The 20,879-nt window shown below is 38.3% G+C and overlaps 1 non-coding gene across 1 annotated transcript; it reads right to left on the minus strand.

Moving 5' to 3' along the window:
• Positions 1 to 4,457: 4,457 nt before the first annotated feature.
• LOC145561178 (small nucleolar RNA R71) lies at positions 4,458 to 4,564 on the minus strand. Its single transcript, XR_014093742.1, has one exon. It is a non-coding gene; the product is annotated as a small nucleolar RNA R71 (small nucleolar RNA).
• Positions 4,565 to 20,879: the final 16,315 nt, after the last annotated feature.

The raw sequence follows: 20,879 nt of genomic DNA on the forward strand, positions 1-20,879 counted from the left end.
TAAATCCTTCAAAAGAGTTTAACTTCAAAATATACATAATCATTTATAAATCATAACAAGGTGTCACTCTTATTGTCTGGATTTGGGTACGAAGCTAATTATAACAAAATATCACAATACACTCTGTACACAACCCTTGGCGAAGCGGTGCTAAAAACAGTGTTATTCTACTTTAAAGCACAACGACGTCGACAACTTATTAATAATAGAAAAATGGCAGCAACTATAGTAATTCGTTAACACTTCATAAACACGCTCAAACAATGCCAAAATGGTAAAATAAAACTACGACATATTAATACACATATTAGGAAATATATACATACAAGATAAGCTTAAATTTATGACTTTAACATGGTGAAAACAACACGAAAATGCAGCAGACCCTAACAAGAATTTCAGCAGCACATTGCACAACAAATTCACCCAAAACCAACCTTAAACTCACAATTAACCTTAGTCCATTACCATACACACTCTAAATACATAATAGGTCATGATAGGCACAAGATTAGGCATAAAAATTAGGCAATACATCTCTCAAATATAATCAATTCACACGGTTCACAAACTGACATTATGGCAGCACTTTTAGGCGTATAAACAAATCAAAATTTACCCAAAAACATGATAATTTAATTTAGGAGTAAACCTAACATGATGCTACACCATTTTAGGCACAAAAACAAACCAAATCAAGGGAAATAAAGGCTGGAAACGTACTGCACAATGATAGGAATTACAGCTGCAGTTTTGTGAGCACTAGTGTTCATATAATTCTTAAAAACCACCAAGAAAAAACACAATAACAATATATGGAACCAAACCCTAGTATGTTTACATCTTCTAGGCATGATTATCTAGCATAGAAACCAGAAATAAAACATGAATAAGATAAACTCATTTCTCACACACAAAACAGCAAACAAACATGAGATAAACTACAACATTTTCTAATCTAACCAACTCTAATTTGCACCTAGCCTTAACCTATCCTAGCCATGTATTCTAAAGCTTGGAATAGTGCTAGTTACCTCTTAAATGAAGGCGGTATTAAATCAGATTAAAGTGCAGCAAGGGTTGCTCACCAAAACGCCCCAAACGAAGCTCCATTCATCCCTTTGTCTTGATGTTCTTGAGTACAATTGAGTGCTCGAATTTGAGAGGAAAAGCAACAGCAAATTAACCACGAAAATCCCCATGTTTGAGCCTTCAGATCACACAAAAATTTTGAGGGAAAGAAGGAGAGAAACAGATGAGATGCAAGCACCGAAAAGAACGCCCAATCATCTTGTTTTGTACGTTTAAAAGAGAGGAAGAAGAAGGGTCTTGGACAGCCACTTAAAGAGGAGTAAAGGGGGGTTTTATTACATGAGTAATTAGGGAGTTTAGGCTTTAAAAACTGATGAATAATCAGCCTTAAGGCTGCCGTGAGAGAGGAGAGAAATTGGGCTTCAAATGAGCTTCATATAAACCCTAACTTAAGCTACACTTATGGGCTTGAATGAATGATTAATTTAGGCTTAAGAATGAGATTAGGAATGCTACTTATCTTAATCTATTTATTCATGAGAGTTTTAAGGGAAAAACCCGACCCATAGATAAATGCTAGTTGGCTCGAAACTAGACTAGAAAAGGAATGTAACGGAAGGCATTTTAAAACGCGTTCAAAAACGATAATATAGATTTTATTACTGATATCTCAATAATAATAATGAAAATAATAATTTAAATCACAATATTGAAAATGTATATAAAGTTCATAAGTACCGAAAAGCGACATAAAATACGAAATGTGAAATCAGTAATATTATTCATTTATAATGACCTAATTAATAAACGGACATTATAATGAGAATTATAAATAAAAGAATTAAAGAATACTTTATAAACAATATAGTACCAATTTGATAAACGAGTTGACGAATTCACCCAATACAACTTTATTTATCGATATTGATATGATTGCATGTAAAACGTTTTTAAAACTCCAAAAATCATTTTATACCTATTAGATTGGTACATTAGTCAAGGAATCACCCATGATGACCTGTATCAATCGCAATAGATTAGATATTAAAATTACATATAATTTAGTAGCACTTACTAAATTGATGCTTAAGCTTAAGGAATCACCCTGTAAGGCTAATATCAATTTAGACAAGTCAAATACATTTGAAATGATAAAAACTCAAATATAGAACCTTTTTAAATAATAACTTTCAAACGTTATGTCAAAATACTATAATTAGAGTCTAAAAAGGTTGGGATGACCTTTAAAACAAAGAACGGTCTTAATAATTAAATTAGCATTTTACTTTAGAAATTGAGATTTAAATTAAAAATTAGGCTTTATAGGTTGAAACACACACAAAGTAATTGTTCGAAAATACGGGGTGTTACACCGAGGCTATTGGACCGAGTATTCAAGACCCGAAGAGGAAATCCGGATTGGGCCGAGAAATCAAGCCCAATTGAAGTCCGAGCCTCAAAGTGAAGCAAGGGCCCGATCGGGCAAGAGGTTGCACGATCGGGCGCGGCGCGACGTTGGTGCTGTGCCTGCTTATAGCGCGCCCGATCGTGCGAGCGTCTTGCACGATCGGGCGATGTTGCTGAGAAGGAACACGAAGAAAAAGGCGGGCCCGCCCGATCGGGCGCGTGTTTTTATGGAGCCTGATTAGTTTAGGGTTCGTTTGGCATTGTTGCGGTTTTCAGTTTTTTGGTTTTTTGTATTTTAAAAGTGTATGATATATGTAATGTAATGAATAAAAAATTAGTCAAACTTATTAAAATCATGCTAATTTTGAAAACTGACAACAGAAAAGTTAAAACACCTTTTTCTTGTTTCCTGTTTTTGGTTTTTTGTTTTTTAAAAAACTGAAAACTCAAAACAAAAAACAGCCAAACAAGCCCTTAGTTTTAATTTTTGTTTTAGAAAAAGTGTAAGTAGGATTTTTGTACAGAATTTTGATTATCTTCTTTCCTAGACTTTCTCTCTCTACTTAGGATTTTTCTCTCTATTAACTTTTCTCTCAACTCTTGTTCTTAATTATTTTCCATTAATACAGATTAGTTTGGTAACTATTTCTCTTCTCTTAATCTTAGTAGTTTATTTTACTCCTTTCATCATGATTTGTTTTATTGCTTTGATTATGTGTGAGTAGTTTTCTTTCTAGGGTTTATGGGAATCCATGAATAATATGAAGGGGTAATTTATTGTTTTTGATTGTCAATGCTAGATTAATTTCCTATTGATTGATTTAATGCTCTGTGACTAGATTATGCCTGATCTTTTATGCATGAGTTTGACAATATTGATTTGAGATTCGACAGATGAGAATTGATGTTTAGGTCTAGTTTCAATAGGCAGGTTAATTTATAAATGGTTAAGTCGAGATTCGAAAGATGAGATTTAATACTCGTAAATTAATTATGTGATTATAATACGTAGCGAAATCCCTTTATAATCTGATTAATATATGCATTGATGAATGATTATTATATTCTACCCTGGAATTTTATTTATTGGTGAACCTATGCCCTAGATCCTTTTATATATTATTTTCTCCTTATTCTTGATCTCCGTAGTTTAGTTTATTATCAAATATAAATATTGGTTACCTAATAATCTAGGTTATAATAGTTAATTAGGAATAGAAAGACTTGTTTCCCTGTGGAGTTCGACCCTACTTCCCTATCTACTTTAGTTAGAGGACTTAGGTAATTACTTTTGATTAGGGGATACGACTCTAACCTGTAAAATTTGGCGTCGTTGTCGGGGAAACAGTTTTATTTTTATTTCTGATTGTTTTTGTAGTCTAGATTATTTTCTTTTTTTCTCAGAGAACATTAGTTCTCTGAGGCAAATCTCATATTTGCTTCTAGTTTTTGTTTATGCCCAGGTGTTCCAGATCAGGTTACATCCCATTCGATCCTGAGATCGAACATTCCTTTCATAGAAAGAAAAATCTCTACAAGCAAATCCTGGCGGATTCTGGTGATAATAACAATAATCACTGAGACCCTCCAACTGGTTCTAGCGATTCAGCGGTATCATCAGATCCAGAATCAGAGATGACGGCTCCAAAGAAGCTTAGTGATTACTCACAACCCAAGCTTACAAATTTTCCACGTCTCTCCCCTACTCCGGCTCTTGATGGGGTTCAATTCGAAATTAAGCCTCAATTAATAACAATGATAGAGAGGAAGCAATTTAGTGGAGCCAAGGGTGAAAACCCGAATCTTCACATTGCCGACTATTGTTAATACTGTAATACCATCAGGCAAGCCGGGGTCACTCAAGACCAAATCAGGGAGATTCTCTTTCCCTTCTCTTTAACTGGAAAAGCTAAATTGTGGTTTTTAATGGCTTAAATAGAACTGCACTTGGTATAACTGACTGGGAAACTCTTGTTTTGAATTTCTATAACAAGTATTATCCTGCAGAGAGGACAGCCGTACTACGGAGTGCGATTCAGAACTTTGCCCAAGAAGCCGATGAATCTTTATATGAGGCTTGGGAGAGGTTCAAGGATCTACAATGAGAATTCCCTTACCATAATTTAGCACAATGGAAGTTAATCCAAGCCTTTTATAATGGCATTGGAAATTCTTCTCGAATAATTTTAGACTCTACAGCTAGTGGGAGATTTATGAATCTTAATGTTGATGATGCAGGTCAGGTTATTGAAGACATGGCGATACACAATTCCCAATATGGGAATCCTAGAGGATTTGCGAACAAGGGGAAGCATAGTGTTGACTCTGTATCCTTTTTGCAAGCTCAGCTGACCTCTATTTGCCAAAAATTAGATAATCTTAGCTCTGCCAATGTAGCTAATGTTTCTGCAATTAATAATAATTCTAACGAGGCTTTCTGTGAAAATTGTGGTGTTATAGGTTATTGGGAGCAAGATTGCAGGAGTTCCGTGGAGCAAGTTAATGCCTTTCAAGCTTATAGGCAGAATAACCCATACTCCAACACCTACAATCCTGAGTATCGGAATCATCCGTATCTTTCCTACCGGAGTACTAATGTTCAAAATCCACCACAACAAGAACCACAGGCGCCACAGCAACAGCAGCAGAAATATTACCATCCCAATGCTAGTCAGAAGAACCAACCACAACAACCCTCCTCACCTTCTGACCCTTCTCTGGTGGAAATAAGAGCAATGTTGGTTAATATGCAAAAGCACATGGAGAGTAGAGATGCGACAATTGATCAAATTCTAGCACATAATAAAATTGTAGATAATCAAATTGCGCAACTTTCCGCTACTCTACAAGCCCGCCAACAAGGAGCTCTGCCGGCACAGCCGACCCGGCCTACGGATCAAGCATTTGCAATTAACTATAAGGAGTGGTTCAAACTATGAAGGGCCCCCTATGCCCAGAGTTGATGAAACTGTTTTATTAAATAATGCTAATCTTGATTCCGTTAAACCAAACAATGTAGTTGATAGCCCTGTAGGGCTAAAGGATAGTACTAACACATCTAATTTTACATTGCACGGTACGACTCCAGAGAAGGTGGCTACCCCAGACAAGAGCAATGATGCCCCAAAGCCAATTATCAAACTCCCATTCCCCAATCGTCAATTGAAGACAAACTTGGATAAGCAGTTTGGTAAGTTCCTGGAGGTGGTAAAAGATTTGAAGGTAACAGTTCCCTTCACTGAATTAATCACACAAATCCCCTCGTATGCAAAATTTATGAAAGAAATATTGACGAGGAAAAGGTCTATTAGTGAGGTAGAGACAGTAGCTTTCACTGCTGAGTGTAGTGCCGTAATTCAAAATAAGTCTCCACCTAAATTAAAAGATCCGGGTAGTATTTCTATCCCTTGTCATATTGGTAATCTCTTGATTGATAATGCATTATGTGATTTGGGTGCTAGTGTTAGCGTCATGCCATTATCTGTGTGTTCTAAGTTGAATGTGGGTAAATTAAAAGCTACCAATATAACTCTACAAATGGCCAACCGTTCTTTCAAATACCCCTTAGGTGTTTTAGAGGATGTCCCCGTCAGAGTAGGTAAATTTTATATACCTGTTGATTTTGTTGTTCTTGATATGGCTTAGGATGTGCAAACCCCAATTATTTTGGGTAGACCATTCCTTAATACTGCAGGAGCAATCATAGATGTGAGAAGTGGTAAGTTAACACTATCAGTAGGGGATGATAAAGTTATTTTCAATCTTAATAATACCCCTAAAAGCTCAATGACTGAGGAAAAATGTTTCAGTGTTAATGTGGTTGAGATTTATTCTAACAAGCCCCAAGCTCTTGAAAAATATTCTTTGGAGGCGGTATCTTGTGTTGCATCTCTTTCAGATGAGATAGATAAATGGCAGAAGGAAGTCGATGCAATAGAAAGAGCACTCTACAATGTTGGTCTTGGTTTTGAGGATGAAAAGGTGGAACCAATCAAGGAAGTTGTGAGATTTGAGCCTACGGTAAGTGTTCCACCAGATCGAGTTGCAAGTGTTGAATGAAATGACAATTCGAAGCAACCTTCGATCAAAAAAGGATCTTTGGTGCGTAGCATTGAAGAACCCTTTACCCAAGTCAAGGAGGATCCACCCGATAAGGTGGATTGGCGCCCCACAGGGCACGTCAGGAAACCGCGTCGTAGCCTAAACACCGCTAGACCGGGTGAAAAACCACCCAATCAAGCGTTAGGCCAAGGATCCTTGTTATTAAGATGTGGTAAGAGGGTCGTGCGGGACCTAGATAAACCAGCGCTTTGTGGGGAGGCAACCCGTATTTCTTGCTTTCTAGACTAGTTTTCCTTTTTCTTCATTCATATTTCTATTTTAGAGAGGTGAGGAGAATGAAATTTTACCTTTCATGAGTGTTTTTGTACAGGCTTAGATCCCATAGAACGGAGGTTTCAAGAGAAGAAAATTTAGGCGAAGAAAGAGAAGCTCCAGGTCTGGGTACGGGCCCGATCGGGCAAGGCTCGCCCGATCGGGCGCGCATCTAGGATCAGAGATCGAGTTAATTTCGCCCGATCGGGCAAAGACGCCCAATCGGGCGCGCAATATTGATTTTATCGAAGCTTAATTTCGCCCGATCGGGCGCGCAAGTGAGGGAAGAAATCGAGGGAATTTTCGCCCGATCGGGGGAATCCGCCCGATCGGGCGAGCAAAGGGTGATTTCCAGGTTCGAGTTCGCGCCCGATCGGGCGGAGGTCGCCCGATCGGGCTCGCACTTTGCAAATTGGCCTTAAACACCTTCGCCCGATCGGGCGCGCCTTTTTGATCCGGGGTTTTAACCCCTTTCTCCCTTTCTCTTTTCTTTTTCTTTCTCACTTCTTCTTTCTCCTTCACACTTTCTCTCTCTAAAACCTCCATTTTCACACCTTCAACTACACCTTCAATCAAAGATCTCCTCTATTTCATCCATCAAAACCTCAAATTTCTTACATATTCTTAATCCTCACATCGTCCCCTACATTTCCCACCTATTTTCTCCCACTTTCTCTCATACTTCCTTCAAACCCTTAGAGAGAGAAAGCTCCAAACATCAAATTTTTCAACATTTAATGGACTCAAAACGTTCAAGGACACAAAGGGGTGAGAGTTCGAGGGCACCACAACCAACGGTCAACCCAGACCTTCAAATTCCGGGATGGGAGGAGGTTGTCATTACCTCGGAAGAGCAACCGGCTAGGATGTTAAACCTCATCGATCGCCAGGTAATCTCTACCCGTTTTATTCATCATCCCACACTAGCTAGGTTAGGCTTAGATAAATATGTTGGAAAATTGTTCAAAGGTATAGGCATGAGTGGTTTCTTTCAAATGTGCCATGATACGTATGATTATTTAACATTATAATTTATTTCAAGTTTTAAAGTTATTAAAATGAATGCACTAATTACTCATGTACAATTCCGATTATTAAACAATGATGTGAGACTAACTCTTAAAGAATTCGGAAAGTTGTTTGAATTGAAATCGGATAAACCGATTGAACCCTCTCAAGACCACACCGCTGTGGTCTATAAGAGGCTAAATGGGGAGGATTTGGTTAACCTCCGGCATGCCAAAGGTACGTGGATTCAACATCCCGTCCCAAAATTTTGGCAAAGATTTGCCGGCCTCACTATTTTTGGGAGGCATGAACCGGCAAATGTTAGGAGAGATGAATTGGAACTTTTGGCATCCTATGTAATTCCTACCTCCGAAAAACTGAACATACCTCATAGGATAGCCAATCACTTCCAAAGGGCGGCCAATGCGGCCGAGGCTAGTAGGTCTAGGGCACCTATTTATTTTGGGGGGTTAGTGACCCACATTGCTAGAAAACACCTAGGTTGGAACTCGGATGGGCATAGGAAAGTTGTAGGATCAAACCTTATGGACCTAGCCTATTTAGGGAGTTTGAACTGGGTGCAACCCGTAGGAGGTGACACTTGGTGGATAGTCCACCGACAATCGGGTCGGAGGGACCAAGCCTTCACCTTACTCAACCCTGCCTTGACCAAATTTGAGAAGGCGAAGCCTTCTTATACTTTCGAGATTAATGGTCAAGGTGAGGTTCAACCACCACACCTTTCACCACAACCCCACCAATCCCCCCTAGACCACTCCCCCACTCACCATTCACCACACTACCCACCACCTCCACCCTTCACCTATGGTATACCTACTTCCTCGGTCACTTGTAACGTCGACCCCAATGCCCCTTATGACTTTTCGGCTTTTAGGAGCCAATTAGACCGTATCGAGATGGGGCAAGGGAGAGTTGAGGGTATGATGCAAAACCTAGATTCTAGGTTAAGCACCTTGGATGGGCGGGTTGGTCACATAGAGAGGAACCTCGGGAGGGGTCTATACCCCATGTATGATGATTATGCCGTCGGGGGGCTATTCCCCCCGATTCACTTACTTTCGATTGGTTCCAATACCCCCAAGGAGGGTATTCTCACCCCGGTGCGTATGGTACTTATGTGGACTATTCTTCAGTCCATGGTTATGGGGGTGATGCTCCTTTTGGGGGTATGGGGGGGAATGTAGACCCTAACTGCTTTGAAGGTGGTTCGGGTTGTGGTGGTGCTGGACCGAGCCAGGGTGGTGTCGGCTCGAGTCATGGAGGACGATATGAGAGGATGGATGACGATGAGGAGTAGCTCCTCCTAACTACTCTCCCAATCAATGAGAATATTGTTTGATTTGGCTTGGGGGGAGATTTCTTTTATATATGGTAACCTTCTTTCTCTTTTCTCTATTTATTGCTTTCCTAGTATAGTTTTTATTGCTTTCTTTTATATAAAAAATACAAAAAAATTGAAAAAAAAAATATTCAAAAATACGTTCCAATGAATTATAAATTATGCTTCCCTGTGCCCCTTACTTGAGAAAATTGTTTTGATTCTTGGTATTTGATGATAGGCATTGTGGATTAGTTGATCATGATTTGATGTTTGATTGCCTCGAAACTTTAACATGCGTCAATTTTGTCCAACTACTTGTGAATATAGTGCTTGACTAGTTGATTTGGTAAGGAATGTGTGATAGTTCCATAGTTCCTGGTATGTCAATGAATTTGAGTATTGGTTTGCAACTATTAGTAATATTTATATGATTCATTATTATGCACATTGAGGAGTTTGAAGGCATTTGTTCTTTTAGGTAGCCTCCAGACGAATGTAGATACATTTGTTCCCTTCTTGCTACCCATGTTGTTACCTTGACTTTTTGTTGTTTATTAGCCATATTACAACCCTATTTTGCCCCATTGGTTATTAGTCCCAAGCTCGGCTTGGGAGAGCTATTAGTGAGTGAGGTGAGGGAGTTTGTAGTGTGCTTATTATTTGCACAATTTGGGTGGGTTTTGAGAAGTTGTTTTTGTTTTTGATCATGTTTATTTTTGATGAGTTTGAGAACCATATTTTCTTGAAAAAAATAAAGCATGATGTTATGAAAAAAAGAGAAGTTCAAAGAAAAAAAAATGTGAAAAAATAAGTGAACTTCAAAAGAAAAAAAATGTTCAAATGTTCTAGTTGGAGGTTGATCAAAGAAAAATAATTTTGAGCTTCAATGAAAAATTCAAGTTTGGAAAATAAAGTTTGTTTATTCACTCCACTTCTTTATTATTATATCTTATGAGTGAAAATGTAGGAGTTGGGGTTGTTTATTATGATTGGAGTATATTTGGTTGATGTTTGAGTTGGTTATGTTGTTGGAGATGTATGATCATTATTTATTTTAATCATGGGTTTTATTAGGATATGGCTCCTTTAAGCATAGCTTTTCTCTCACCTATTCCCAAATTTATCCTACCCTTTACCCTAGCTTTACATTACAAGCTTTAAAGACCTTCCGACCTATGTGCATAGAATTGTATGAATGTGAAAGTGTCGTTTATCAATGGAAGTTATGATTTGGCATTTTCGAGTCGACTAGTAGGATTGAGCGTTCATTGTTTTATACTCACGAGAGTGTGAGTTGGGAGGGCATGGTTCACATAAAGGGGTTGGTTAGAGAGCGATCGATTACATCTTTACTCGCCACAAAAATGAGAGTTGAGTGCGTGAGCACTAGTCTTGAATTCTATATGCTCTTGTGGTGGCTCTGTTTGACAATTGTTAGGGAAGATTGGTAATTAGATGGATTTGATTGGTTGATTTTGAAGCATGTTTATTTGATTTACCTTGAATCGTTTGTGCTTGATTTTTACTATTGGGGTGAAGCACATTTATTGATTCATTAATGAGATCTTTGCTTAGGGACAAGCAAAGGTTTGGCTTGGGGGAGTTTGATATGTCCATTTTATATAGTATTTTACCCCTGTCCCTTGGTCATTATTTGTAGTGTTTTTGGCTCTTTCGAGCCACTTTTATTACTAATTTGTGTTTTCTAGTGTTTTTGTAGTTTTAGTTGTATTTTACAGGAAATTTCACTCTTGGAGCATTTTCCCGGGCTTTGTGGATCAACTACGGAAGCTAGAAGGACACGACCACTTTTGAAGCCCAGGATCGGTGAGAGCCGATGATTAAGGGCTCGGTATGAGAAACCGAGGCTATTAGACCGAGTATTCAAGACCCGAAGAGGAAATCTGGATTGGGCCGAGAAATCAAGCCCAATCGAAGTCCGAGCCTCAAAGTGAAGCAAGGGCCCGATCGGGCAAGAGGTTACACGATCGGGCGCAGCGCGGCGTTGGTGCTGTGCGTGCTTATAGCGCGCCCGATCATGTAAGCGTCTAGCACGATCGGGCGATGTTGCTGAGAAGGAACGCGAAGAAAAAGGCGGGCCCGATCGGGCGGCCCTTCGCCCGATCGGGCGCGTGTTTTTATGGAGCCTGATTAGTTTAGTTTTAATTTTTGTTTTAGAAAACGTTTAAGTAGGATTTTTGTACGGAATTTTGATTATCTTTTTTCTTAGACTTTATCTCTCTACTTAGGATTTTTCTCTCTCTTAACTTTTCTCTCAACTCTTATTCTTAATTATTTTCCATTAATACAGATTAGTTTGGTAACTATTTCTCTTCTCTTAATCTCAGTAGTTTATTTTACTCCTTTTATCATGATTTGTTTAATCGCTTTGATTATGTGTGAGTAGTTTTCTTTCTAGGGTTTATGGGAATCCATGAATAATATGAAGGGGTAATTTATTGTTGTTGATTTTCAATGCTAGATTAATTTCCTATTGATTGATTTAATGCTCTGTGACTAGATTAGGCCTGATCTTTTATGCATGAGTTTCACAATATTGATTTGAGATTCGACAGATGAGAATTGATGTTTAGGTCTAGTTTCAATAGGCAGGTTAATTTATAAATGGTTAAGCCGAGATTCGAAAGATCAGATTTAATACCGGTAAATTAATTATGTGATTATAATACGTAGCGAAAGCCCTTTATAATCCGATTAATATATGCATTGATGAATGATTATTATATTCTACCCTGGAATTTTATTTATTGGTGAACCTATGCCCTAGATCCTTTTATATATTATTTTCTCCTTATTCTTGATCTCCGTATTTTAGTTTATTATTCAAATATAAATATTGGTTACCTAATAATCTAGGTTATAATAGTTAATTAGGAATATAAAGACTTGTTTCCCTATGGAGTTCGACCCTACTTCCCTATCTACTTTAGTTAGAGGACTTAGGTAATTACTTTTGATTAGGGGATACGACTTTACCCTGTCAGGCTTCTATGACCGCCTCGTAGCAGACGAAATAATGGTCTGCATTCTCAATGTCATCGTCCCATGCCATTACTGCGTCAGCAGGCAGGACGATAATATCCCACCCCTTTCCAAAGGGGTGCTTCTCTTTGAAAGCCCTGAAACCGCTCTTTAACAGGGCTATGTCACTCGGAAGCATCCTAATCCTTTTAGGGTTGGGGTTGTCAGCGACTTTCGTCGGCTGCTGATAGTCAGCCGCGAAGTCATCCTGATCAGAGCTAGAGGTTTCGGCCCTCGACCTTTCTTCGGCCTCGCCGGAACCATTAGAGGAGGCGGCTTCTTCACCGCCTGCCTCCCGTACATCGGAACTCCCAGAGGAAGAGGGAGCCTTTTCATCAGAACTGCCACTCCCCTCCAAATTCTCCTGTTCCCCATCCAGAACAACCTCATCAGCTGGCACTTCGATCCATAGTGCGCCGGCTCCTAGACTTTCTGGCCGTCTGTTTGACTCTGGGCATTGTGTCCTGCACAGACACAGAGAGCGAGGAATTCGGAGATGAGCACTAAAATTCCAACAGTCCAGAAAAGGCCTAGGCAGTGCCGACTATGTGGATTGAGAACTCATTTTTTTTTCTAAAACTATGTATACAGGCGGAAAAAGAATGTATACAAGTTGAAAAAGGAAAACTAAAGACGATACAGGCGGTTACCTCGCTTTAGCTCTGAAAATCTGAAAACAACTACAGTCGGTGAACCGGGTGTTGCAACGTTAGCACACGGGAATCTTAAAAACTCTGATGCAGACGGAAGCAGAGAATTTCTCTCTAAAAATCTCTTTCTCTCTCTAGAAAGTCAAATGAAAATGAGGTGAGGAGAGAGGGGGGGGGGGGGTAAACTTTTATTTATAGAAGGTGAAAACGGGGGCATCCCCGTTTGAATTTCAAAATTACTATCCGTTGTTACTGTTCACCTTTGATAGGTGGACATGTGTCACAGGCCTCACGTGACATGCACGTGACCCTTGTGAGGGGCAAATGTTTAGGGTAAAAATACCCTAGACATATGGACCAATGAGAGGAGGCCACGTGTCTAGTTCAGGATGGCCCAAATGGCCCAATAACCATTTGACACGTGTCCCCTTCAGATAAGTCTCTGAAATGGCGGCCTTCAAGGGCCAAAATCCCAAGAAGCACCGTTATTCGGCGCAGCCCACCAAAACCTAGGTCAAGTGACCTAGATAGGGGCACATTCTCCAACGTCCCTATAAATAGGGAGATATTTCCCCATTTTGGGGACACATTGAATCATTTATTACACCTACTTACTCTCTCATCAGAGAAACACCTGAGCTTGGAATCCAAGCAGATACCCACCTAAATTTTAGTACTCTTTATTCCCTTTCAAGTTACTAACTTGATCGTCGGAGGCGGAGCTCCACCACCCGGAGTCTCCGTTGTTTTTGCATGTACAACTCATCCGGGCCAATCTTTGTGACGTAACTCTCCCGAGGGACAAAAACACCCAAAACAGTCTTGGCTGGGGTTTCGTTCCGCGGTGAGTCGGACTCACCAAACCCCAATAGCGGTATCGGAGCCTCGCTCGTTTATTTTTAAAATCATGATTTTTCAAGATTATTTATGGCTTATTTTTCTGGTTTTAAGTTGCTAATTAGATTAGTGGCTCGGTTTTATTATTGTAATTAAGTTTTTAAATGCAATTTTTGGCACAGAACCCAGATTTTTGCCCAAAAATAGTGAATTTTTGGTGGAAAAGGCGTTTTGGAAACGTTTTCACCCTGTTACGTCTGTGATTTAAGCAAAAATCGAACTAGAAATGCCTTTTCCGTGGGATTTTTTCGTTTTGACGAAATTTTTTTAAGACTTTCTTACCTTGAATCTTTATCGCATAATATGGTGATTATGTATTTAATTCTTTGCGTTATTTTTTCGTCAATTTTAATCTCTTTAAAGCATAATTACTTGGTTGTATTTTGTGCTTGAAAGATTCTACCTAATTGCATTAAAGTGTGAAATCTTTCTTTTTGAGGCTTCTACCTAAAGATTCAATCTTTAATTATGTTAAGTGATTGAAACTTTGAGTTACTAAATTCCATGATTTTTGTTGAACTTTGTTGTTTTAATCATTTTTTAGTTGATTGAAATCATAAAGTTTCAATCTTGTGATAGAAATTTCTATAAATCTTCATATTGGAAGATGATTTTTTAAGGATTCAGAAGTGTAAAAGTTGGAATTTTTATTTGAACATTGAAGTTTATATTTCCAACACCCTCTTATTTTGTCAAAATCACAAGATTAATCAAATTAATAGTGAGTATATGCCCTAATTTATTTTGTTGCACCAAGTTAAACCAATTTTATTAAAGAATGGTTTGTGAAAATCATTTTTGTTAAGTGCACTTGGATGAATTTTATTTAAGTTAGACTTGTTACTAATATCATTTTTCCTCGATAAATTAATTTTGAATTGGTTAAAAATGTCACACAAAAATCAAGAAATTTTCCCAACGCATGAGCACACAAATCGAGGTCTAAGAGCCCCAAGCAAGTTCTCGCCCAGCTAGGCTGCTCACACAGCCCACATGAGGCCGTCGAGGCTGCTGGGCGCCTCGAGTGGTGTGTGCGTGCGAGGTGTGCGCATGGATCGGAGCAGCAGGCCTGTGCGTGCGTGTGTGCGAGGGAGGTTAGTAACTTTTGCTCGCTTCTAGAAGCATGGCGTGCCAGCCAGCAACAAGCAGCATCATGGCGTAATAACAGCATGGTGATGTATGCGCTATTGTGCTAGGCTGGCTGTGGCTGGTGCGAGCATGAGTAGTGTGTGTGCATGCTTGGTTTTGCGGGGAGTGCGTGTGGGTGTGCTACGTGTTTACGGCACGATGCGCATAATCTCACACTTGTAACTTTAGCCCCGGGTTTTTAAGGCAATGTTATTTTGCGGATTTTGCTGTTTTATTTATTTTAGTTATTTTCGTTTATTTAATTAAAATTTTTAGAGGCTAGACCTCGGGTATATGAGCGGCATTGGCAAAATTTGATTTTGGCAAATTTTTTTTTCACCATCTTAATTAATTTGATTAATTAAGATGGATGCGGAATTTAGTGGGAGCTTCAATTATTAATTGCGCTAACTACATAATCGGTTAAACAACTTTGACTTAATTAGCTTAACCACCTAGATTAGTTACTAGTTCACGTGTGGTTTATGCATTGTTACTTGTTTATCATTTTAAATTGCATGGGCCATTCACAAATAGTGAATGGATGAATGGAATGTATATAATCTCACAGGTTTTATAAAATGGCAACTAGTAGGGTCCGATTAGGATAGAAAATACGAACTACTTGCCGTGATGTATTTTTATAAATCTAAATACGGTTTTCGTACCATTGAGTATTTTTTACATATTTAGATTAGTCCTAATCGTAGATACTAGTAGTTTTATAATTTTGGTCAAGTCTTGAAGACGGAGGTTCTTGGAAGACGAAGCCATGAAGTTGCAAAAGAAGACCTTTTGAAGACTTGATGAATTCAAGGGCTCATGCTAGTTTCCAATATGCATCAAATGCTTATGCTTTACATATTTATGCTTATGCTTTCATACGAATGATATGTTAGATGTGTGTTTAGGTTTTCATTATGTTGTGATGATTAATTAAGTTCACTTAAATAAACCAACATAGAAATCCTAGGTCCCTAATAATATTGAGTAAAACTTGCCTTCCCAAAAAACACTTACCAACCGAACGAGTGTGATGGTGGGCTACGCAAAAGTCAGGCACAATCACTACTCTAAGGAACGTAAATCACACTGGGTGTGCATGTTGGTTATGGTTGTACTTAACGATATGAGTGATTGAGTCCATACATGTCGAGGGAAAAGAGATAAATTGTCAAGAGAGCATAAGATGCGACGATTATCTAACCAAGAATGGCATGGAGCCATTAGCAAAGATTTTCTTACCTTAGAAGATTGAGGGTTAAGACAAGCCAAAGCATGCTTAACTACTCATTGTTTCTTTGGATCTTTGAATCGCCTTATTTTCGCCAAATAGGGACTTGTTTTTTATGCGTGAATAAGACGTTTAATAAAATTGAAGTTTTCATGAATGCTTTAAAATTTCAAACTTATTATATTCTTGATAAATGGTTATACTTTGCACTTATATTTGTAGTATTCTAAATCAAATTATATTGTTTTCATGATTGGTAAAGTAAATCTTTGAGGATGGTTCACAAAGAAAGGAAAAGCATTTCTAAAATACAATTCTCATAAATAACTTTTATAACTAAGTCCGAAAGGACGGTTGGACACCATGTATTCAAAATACTAGGTAATTTTGATAAAACATGAAGTATTTAGTTGCAAACTAAAATTGTCAATATTGACAACCAACATATCTTTTCGCTTAATATATAGATGAGTATGACTCATTGATGTAGTAATTCAAGCGTGAATTAAAGGAAAAGATGAAACTTTGTTTTACGGCGCAAAAGGTGCCTGAATATGCCTAACAAAGTGTAAAATTCAAGGAACTTAAAGAAATGGTTCTTCAAGTAAGGTCATGAGATATTGTATGATAAGAAATGTAGGAAACATGGAACAATGACAAGGAATTAGATTCCATTTCTACCCATGAGTTCATGTTTTTGTAGTTATCTTAGCAACTTGTTATCTACACAAAACATCGGATACTGCTTGAGTGTTCCACTCTGAAAGTGACCTCAAACATGTAAGATAAGCTAAGATATTAACTAACAAGATTAGAATGAAGCGAGGAGAACTACATCAATTATGGTAAGGTCACATGCTTTTTTTAAAGACCTTTTGAGCTAAGGCTGGAACGAATAATGGTTACTATGTTCCATAATAAGCAATTGATCCGTTTAAACATGGAAGGACTCACATTCAAAGCAATGAGAAATAGTTGCAAATTTATTTGAATGCCATGTTTATCCAAGCCATGAGTCAAGAATGCTTGTTATAAACAAACATGTTCTTAACATGAAAAACTGGGAAAAGCTAAAAGTCATGGGTATGATTTGCGTTCCGAACATCTTTAGCAATGTCACATCGACAAGAATGTACTCAAGGATCTATTAGATAGGCTCTTGATAGTTGATCAATTCGGAATCGTTCTAAGACAAGCAAGTCTTACTTGTTGAAACTGACAAAGTAAATAGCTATTGTTCTTGATATAGACAATTGACTCTGAAACCTAAAGAGGATTCATTTACTTCAACATTTCACAAAGAATTTGAATGTAATATGGCTATATTCATCAAATGTGAAAAAACTTATAAATCAAGAGTCTAGTGAAGTACATGATAAGTGACTTTTATGCCACTTTTTAGGGTGTTTATTGAGTCGTTTTTCGGCTTATTTTTCCAATAATATAACCCTTTTTGTCCTTTATTTCTTTATTTACTTATTCTTGTCTTTTATCTTGATTTCGAGTTTTTAAGTGGTTTTTAATAGTTTTTAGCTTATTTTCTTAATTTATTTAATTTATCTTCTTTGTTTTTATTTTGATCTCCATGCTTTGGTTTTGTAGGAATTATGCGCCGAAAGAAAGAGGATATCAAGAAGCCAAGTTATCTGTTGTGCGCGGGGTGCTGTGCGGCTTATGCGCGGGCGCACATGTGAGGCTGTGCGGGCGCGCAGCCCTGTCAGAACCCGCACAGCCAGACTGAAGAAACAGAGCAAAACCAGAGAGTTTGCGCGACCCTATGCGCGACCTCTGTGCGGGCGCACACACCTTTGCGCGGGCGCGCATGACTCATGTGCGGGCGCGCTTATTTTCCCCGTACCCACAAAGTTGCGGCCGCACACTACGATGAGAGGGCGCACACACATTGTGTGCGGGCGCACAGGACTCATGTGCGGGCGCGCACGACTGGGTTTACGATTTATTTGCGCCTTGTTGTCCAAGTCTCTTTCTTTTGTGTGGAGCCACATATATATAGACGGGACTCTTTGTAAAAAAGCGGGGATCTATTATGCTATTTTCTTAGTTAGTTTAGGAGAGCTTCTCTCTCTTAGGGTTAGATTAGGAGTTTCTCTCTCTAGTTTAGGAGTAGTTTAGAGAGAGAAAGCTTGGATTTTTCATGGAGTTTTTGGGATTTTGAAGAAGCAAATTTGTGGATTTTCCCTCTCATAAATTCAATGAGTCTTCCTAACTTTCTCTCACCTTTATTGCTTTCATTTATTATTGTTTTTGCTTATTTATTTGTTTATTTGAGTAGATTAATTAGTTTAGTTGTTGATTCTTGCTTTTATTATTATTTTACCTTGTTTTCCATATTTTTGTTCATTATGTTAGTTTAGGTTTTGTTCTAGGGAAATGGATGAAGGTTATGTTAATTAATTTGATGATTGATTGTGGTTAGTATGAAATTGTTTCTTGATTATTGCGTATGGATGATGCTTTTATGGATTAGAATCTTTCTAGCTAATTGATTCTATGCTTTTAATTGTGTTTTCAATCAATTGTGCGAAAGTGAGTTGTTTGAGAACCCTAAATTCCTCCATATCTTTGCTAGGCTAGTTGCACGAGAGTAAATTAGTTTAGTAGGATAATTAACATGCTTAATTGTGCGAGAGTGAGTTAAATGTGTTGATTGTTCCTAATCAAGGTCATTTTCATCTAATTGTATGATGTTGTTGAATGCATTGATGTAATTGGATTCCACTTTCCCTAGTTTTAGTTATTTGCTCTTAGTAGTGTTTAATTGAACCTCTCTTACCTCACAAGCTTTCCTAGTAGTCTAATTAGCATAGATTGATACACTTAGTCCTTTTGGGTTCGACCCTTTACTTACCCCTATACTCGTATTAGGGTAGTTTAGGTATTATAAATTGTTAATTTGATTAGGGTTAGTAGACTAACGACACTATATCTAATCCTTCGATCAAATTTTGGCGCCGTTGCCGGGGACTAAGGCGTTCATTAGTTTGTGTTGATTAGATTAGCTAGGTTCTTGTATATAATTTGATTTTTGTTTGCATTTCTTTGTTCAATCTTTGTATAAAAATGGCATGCTTATCTTTTCCTCAATTTGATGGTGAACCCTTCTATGCTTACTTTGAAAGACTAGATGGTTTTCTTAGTTACCATGGGTGTTCTCTTAATGATGCTTGTGATATAGCTTATTGGGGCATGAATGAGTATACTAGGGGAATGGTTGAGGACATGAATAATGGTAGATTTTGTCATTTGTCTATGCATGATGCGTGGGATTTCTTCACATGGCTTGCTAAGGATTCTTTAGATAGAGAATCTCATGTTTCTTACTTTGATTCTCAATGCCAAGATTCTTTTAATTTTTGCATGAATTCTCTTGATACTTCTTATGTGCCTAGTGATAATCCAAGTATGCAAATTGACACATTTCCCCCTTATGCTCATTTTGATGAGGTTTGTGCTAATTTTGATGATGTGCAATTTGAATTTGATCATGAACCTCAACCCAATAACATTGAAGCCCAAATTCTTTCTCAAATGCAATATCTCACCCAACAACTCCAAGAGCTTCAAGAGGAACAAAAATTGAGAGAAGTGAGGCTTGCCCAAGTGATGAGTGCTTTGGTTGATGTAAATGGATGTGAGGCACCTCATTTGGAGTGTGAGAGTGTTTTTGAGAATGATGTGGGCCAAGGGTGTGAAGTTGAGGGGAGATTTTCTTGTGATGAGGGGATTTTTGAGGATTTTGATCCTTTTCATTCCCCATTTGAGCTTGAATGCCATCCTTCCCCTTATTTACCCCCTTTGAGAGCTTCCCTTGGGGAGGATGTGAGTGAGCCATCTTCAATTTTGAATGAGGGATTTCATGAGGATGATGATGATGAGTTTGAGCGATCAAGAGAGATTGAAAGTCCCTTGAGTGATGGTGGAAGAGTTGTGAATGAAGAAAATATCGATTTTGAGGTTTCCAACCCCCTTCCCCATCTTGATGAGTCTACCTTGCATGTTTGTGACCCTTCTATCCATGAGTCTTTGGACTCATTTGAGGTTATGGCTAGTATGTTCATTGAAGGTGTAACAAATCATCATAGCCTCTTGAAAGAGTTCATTGGCAATGCTTCATGGGAAAGGGATGAATTTGAGAGAAACCTTTATCCTTTCATGCATGGTTTAGAGACTCTAGGCTTTGAGGATCTTGAGGGAGTTGTTGTTCATCGTTGTGATAGAGAGGAGGATGAGGTTGTTTCTATTGGAGAGTTTTTGTTTGAGGGAGATGTGAGTCATGAGTGTTCTTTTGAGGATTCAATGATTGATTTTCATGCCCTCATTGGTGATGTGAGGCTTTGTGAGACCATTGTTTCTCCTCCCCTTCCTCATGTCCCTTTCTCAAGGAAATTTGACCACATCCCCTACTATCCTATGTTCCTCCCCTCTTTTGTCTTAAAGCCTATTGAGGACCCTCTCTTCTTTGATGAGACTTTTCCTTCTCATCCTCCCATCATTGAGGAAATGGGTGATTATGCCACCCAAAAAGATTTTGAGGAGGTTTTGCCTTTTTATTCTTTTCCTTACTTTTCTTCTTCTTCCTCTTCTTATTTTCTTGATTTTTCTTTTGATTTTTCTTCTTTCTTTTGGCATATTCCTCCTCATTTACGTGCAATAATCTTGTTGCACGTCCTCCTCCCGTCATTTGCCTACTTGTTATCATATGAGATGTGTAGTAGTGCATTTGATAAGCTCTTGCGTTCGTTGC

Source organism: Chenopodium album, chromosome 9 (assembly GCF_948465745.1).
Source record: "Chenopodium album chromosome 9, dcCheAlbu1.1, whole genome shotgun sequence".
In the NCBI taxonomy this organism is placed as follows: domain Eukaryota; kingdom Viridiplantae; phylum Streptophyta; class Magnoliopsida; order Caryophyllales; family Amaranthaceae; genus Chenopodium; species Chenopodium album.